This window comes from Macaca mulatta, chromosome 13 (genome assembly GCF_049350105.2).
Source record: "Macaca mulatta isolate MMU2019108-1 chromosome 13, T2T-MMU8v2.0, whole genome shotgun sequence".
NCBI classification, from domain to species: domain Eukaryota; kingdom Metazoa; phylum Chordata; class Mammalia; order Primates; family Cercopithecidae; genus Macaca; species Macaca mulatta.
In genome coordinates this window covers 40,726,262-40,731,944 of record NC_133418.1, presented here as the reverse complement: position 1 = coordinate 40,731,944, position 5,683 = coordinate 40,726,262, and positions in this window count along the sequence as shown.

The window sequence follows — 5,683 nt, the reverse complement described above, 5'->3', positions numbered from 1 at the left end:
TTATTTTATTGCTATTGGGTAACCTACCATAAATACATAATCTACCATAAATTTTTATTACCCTCAAAATACATGTGAATTGATAATTCATATGTTTTTTGAGAGTAATAAAAACTGTAACTCCTTTCTTGTATATTGGGAAAAAAATGTTCACATATTGCTTGTATAAAGCTCCATAAACTTGCTGTTAAATTAGTTTTGATTTTTTAATTCTAACTAAGGTCAAAGAAGGCTCAAACTTAGACCTATTAATGATAGAAGGTAGGTTGTGAAAGTCCGAGAAACGAACATTCTAGGCAAACAGAAAGCAAGCGTAAAGTTTCCCAGTTGAGAATGAATTTAACTATGCTGGAGATATGAGAAATAGGCCATCTTTACTGGAATGTGATAAGTGAAGGAAGAGTAGAGAAAGGATATCTGAGACTTAAAGCCTTTTGTATATCAAAAAATGGAGCCTGAAAAACATTATTGCTGGGTGTAGAATTTTAGGTTAACAACGTTTTGTTTTGTTTTTCATTGTTTGCTTTTGTGAATACTTTAACGACGTCATTGCACAGCTTTCCGGCTTGTATTGCTTTCAGTAAGATTTTTGCAATCATTCTTACCTTTGATCCTCTGTATATGTATTATTTCTCTGGATGATTAAATTTTTTATCACTAATTTTAAGCAATTTGATTATGATATACCTTGATGTAGTTTTTCCATGTCTTCTGTTTCAAGTTCATTGAAACTTTTAGATCTGTGGGTTTATAACTCGCATTAACAGACTTGAAAATTATGTTTCCTGTCTTACCATCTCCTCTATTATGGGACTCTAATCACTTACATAGCTACTTAATTTTATTTACAAAACAATGATGCTCTGCTCATTTTTTTCTTTACTCTTCTCTTTTATTTTGGATAATTTTTATTGCTATATATTCAAACTCACTAATATCTCTTCTGTAGTGTACCATTTATTGTTAATTCCATTCAATGCATTCTTCATTTCAAACATTGGTACTTATGTCTCTACTAGTTTGATGTAGTCCTTTTTTTATTTTCTGTATCTCTCACCATACACATGCTTTCCTCTAATTTATGGAACACTGTGTAGTATACTTACAGTAGTTGTTTTATTATCCTTGTCTACTAAATTTATTTTGTGAGTTATTTGGGGGTCATCAGTTTTATTGATTTATTTTACTTTTATTTACATTTCAGTTTTTTGTAGTTCTTTCTATGCTTGGTAAATTTGATGGGTTGCTGTATTAGTTTCCAAGAGCAGTTGTAACAAAATTCAATGAACTGGCTAGTTTAAAATAACAGAAATTTATTCCGCATGTAAGAAAAATTCCCATGTAAGGACTTCTTTGTTAATCTCTATAACAATAAGCCTGGAGATATAGCTGTTCCATATTCCACTGGGTGGTTGTGACATAGGTGCATATGGTGGCTTAAAGGACCTAGGCAACAGAAAACTTCAGTATCAGTTCAATCCACCAGCTTAAGCTGAATTTCAGGGCCCAGGTTTCTAAATTTCTCTTGACCTTCCCATCATGGACACAGAATGGCTGCTGAAAATCAGCCCTCACATCATTATTTAAAGTGAAAGAAGGATATTGAGTGAGATTATCAAGCACCAGCAGCTTTCTGTTTACATCGCATGAGTGAGAATCCTGTCATGAGAGCCATAGCTACAGAAGAATCTGAGAGAAAACTTAGCTTTTCAGGCTCTATAATAGAAGAAAATAATCAAAAGGAAGTTGCAAATGCATGTTGAGTAAGCCCACCAAAAATGTTTCCCACTTTTCTTATAGAGGTTTAATTTCAGATCTCATTTTAGGATTGTTTCCTCCACTCCCATCATTTTTAGTAACTGCAAACCTACAAGAAGGAAGTTGGTAAAAAAAAAAAAAAAATATATATATATATATATATATATATATATATATACTTAGGCCGGGCGCGGTGGCTCACGCCTGTAATCCCAGCACTTTGGGAGGCCAAGGTGGGTGGATCACGAGGTCAGGAGATCTAGACCATCCTGGCTAACATGATGAAACCCCATCTCTACTAAAAATACAAAAAATTAGCCAGGCGTGGTGGCGGGCGCCTGTAGTCCCAGCTACTCAGGAGGCTGAGGCAGGAGAATGGCATGAATCCAGGAGGTGGAGCTTGCAGTGAGCTAAGATCGCGCCACTGCACTCCCGCCTGGGCGACAGAACGAGACTCTGCCTTAAAAAAAAAAAAAAAAAAAAATCAAATCTATATCTATATATAAACTTAGCTGTAAACATAGGTCATTTTTTTTTTTAATAAAAAAGATGAGTGATGATGCCAAAATTCACATTCCCTACTTTTTGAACTAGAATGCTATTGTGGTTACCTATCCCTGCCTCAACATTGTATATCAGCATGTGAGGGGCAGATAACGTCTTCCTTTAGGTGAGAGTTCTTCAAATCACAAGTAACCAAGAAGTTGTGTCCTAAAAGAATTGCATCTGTGGAGCCTTCTCTGTACCAAGAGCTACTTTAGATAGCTACTTTAGATAACATTGCCATCGGATCTTTGGAGTGGGTGAATTTTGCAAATGGAAAAAAGAGTGAATCACTGTGGATGGAGGGTAGAGTATGATAGGCTGGATTTCCCAAAGAGGTCCACATCAATATTTCTCTTCCCTTAAACTCTTGCAGTGCGACTTACCAATCCACTGTCAAAAAGCAAACTCTATGATTCACCCCCTTGAAACTGGGCAGGTCCTTAGATTGCTTTGACCAATAGGATATAGCACATATTATAATGTATCAAATGAGTTATAGTCCTGTTATGAGTTGTGTCTTCCAAAACTGATATGCTAAAGCCTTAATCTCTAGTTCCTCAGAATGTGACCTTATTTGGAAATTAAGCCTTGGTAGATATAATCAGGTTAAAATTTGGGTGGCTAATTTGGGTGGGCCCTACTGCAATATGACTGGTGTCCTCAAAAAGAGGAAATAAAGACATAGAGACACACACATAATACAGAGGGAAGATTGTGTGATGATAAAGGATGGGAGTGATGAGTCTACCAATGCCTACACCTACCAAGAGCTAGGAAAGTGGAATGGAACAGCGCATTCCAGGGAGCATGGCTTTGTTAATACCTTGATTTTATACTTCTGATCTCAAAACTTGGAGATAATAAATTATGTCACTTTAAGCCACCTAGTGTATGGTAGGCCCATTTTATAGCAGCCCTAGGAAACTAATACAGGTTCTTAGTCGACTTGGTAGCTTCTGTGTTCCACCTCTTGGGGTGCTCATTTTGAGGATCCTGACTCAGAACCACACCACTTGCCTTGAGAAATCTAAGCCATACAGAGAGGCCACATGTAGGCATTGCTATTAAATGATTGGTTAAAAGCCCCAGTCAAGCTCCTTTCTGACAAGGCATCAATTGCCAGCCATACCTATGAGCCTTCTTGGATGTTGACAGCAGTTGAGCCTCCAGACAACCACATTCACCATCTGACTGCAGCTGCATGAGAAATTCCAAGTAAGAATTGCCCAACTAAGCCCAGTCAATCTATAGATCCCTGAGAAATCATAATAAACTGGTATTTAAGCCACTAAGTCTTGGGGTACTTTATTATAAAGCAACAGATAATGAGAATTATAAGCTTGGCATTAAACCTCCAAAATCTTCCCAACTCTAGATTTAAATTAAAAGTTCAATCTTTAAATATCTGGGTACAACTTTTTATTGAGTGAGGCAAATTACTTCAGAGTCCATTGGTATGATAAGAAAGAATGTCTCCTAATTTTTAACCAGAGATAGTTCAACCAGAATTTTCAACCGTTTGAATTTGAAATGTTGTTTTGAATACTGAAGGTTGAAGAGATGCCAGGTCAAATTGATTAAATAATTGCAAAATAAAGCAGTAATAATCACAACTCAATCCTTCAGTATAAAATGTATTGGAACATCTATAAAAAGCCTCTAGCAGGCCGAGGCAGGAGGATCACGAGGTCAGGAGATCAAGACCATCCTGGCTAATACGGTGAAACTCCATCTCTACTAAAAATACAAAAAATCAGCCAGAAGTGGTGGTGGGTGCCTGTAGTCCCAGCTACTCGGGAGGCTGAGGCAGGAGAATGGCATGAACCCGGGAGGCAGAGCTTGCAATGAGCCGAGATCGCACCACTGCACTCCAGCCTGGGCGACAAAGTGAGACTCTCTCTCTCAAAAAAAAAAAAAAAAAGAAGTATCTAGCATAATTACACTTGTCACTTGGCTGACCGTCAGCATGTCACTATCTGAGAAAAACAGTTCATTTCCATGATCAGACCCACAACATACACTTCTTATTTGTTTAATAAACATATTTTTTCTTTTTACAAGGTTCTTGTTCAGATATGCTAGCGAATTGCAGTATGTATCACCCTTACCTGCCAGGTTTTCTCAGTTTAATCTTCCTTTGAACTGAAATTACCATTATCATTTACATTAATCAGTATTTACTTATACAACTGTGATGAGTTCTTAGTTCACCAAAAATACCAGGGCAAGGTGAATCACTGTCTCTTCTTTTAGGGGAAAACAAATTCATCACTAAATACTGGTTTTCAAAATTACAAATCAGAATGACTTATAAGAAATGTAGTTTATTCTGAATCAAGAAATAATCTCAATTTATACTAAAATTTTATTTCTCATTATGGTTTTTCATACTCTTTCCATTTTAGACACATGGAAGGAATTGATCTCCTCATCTTACACATCTTACAGTTTTTCAAAGTAATACTGAATGTTTTATACAGTGATTTAATGTGTCATATGAAAATTGTAGACTTTTTATACATATAGTTTTATGTATTAAAAATATATATAAATGTCCTTCCAAAGATGCACTTATTTATCCCAATGCTTCTGAATTATTTTCTCTGCCTTACAGTATCTGATTACCCAGATCATACTCATCTCACCAAATTCTTAGACTACAATTTCAAGGAAGCCTTTTACCCGTCACTTCACTAAAATGAATCTCACTGTCTATTTGACATCAATTGGTGTTTATTTCCTCCTATTTTGTGGCTTTCCTGAGTTTACCATGAATTTTAATTATTTATTCATAGTACTAGAGTCAAAGGTTATAAGTTCCATATATTCGGAATCTTAAGGACCTAGTCAACTTAATATTTTTAATGTTATACAAAGTCCTCCCTTGGTATCTATGGGGAATTTGTTCGGGAACCCTAAGAATACCAAAATCATTGGAAGTTCAAGTTTCTTATATAAATTTGCATAGTATTTGCATGTAACCTAAACACACTTTCCCATACATGTTAAATCATCTCTAGATTACTTATAATACTGAATTTAATGTAAATTCTATGCAAATAGTATATTCCATTTTAAAGCATATTGTTTTGAGTTTTTGTATTTTTTAATTTTTTTGTTTATTTTTTAAAATATTATTTATCTGAAGTTGGTTGAATTCCTAGATGTGGAGGTCCACATCAATATTTCTCATCCCTTTAACTCTTTTGGGATGTAATCTAAGCACATTTTCCCATATATGTTAAATCATCTCTAGATTACTTTTAATACCTGAATCAATGTAAATTCTACATTGTAATTTGTAATGTAAATTCTTACTACTTACAAATAGTAAGCATATCCTATTTTAAAACATACTGTTTTTTAATTTTTGCATTTT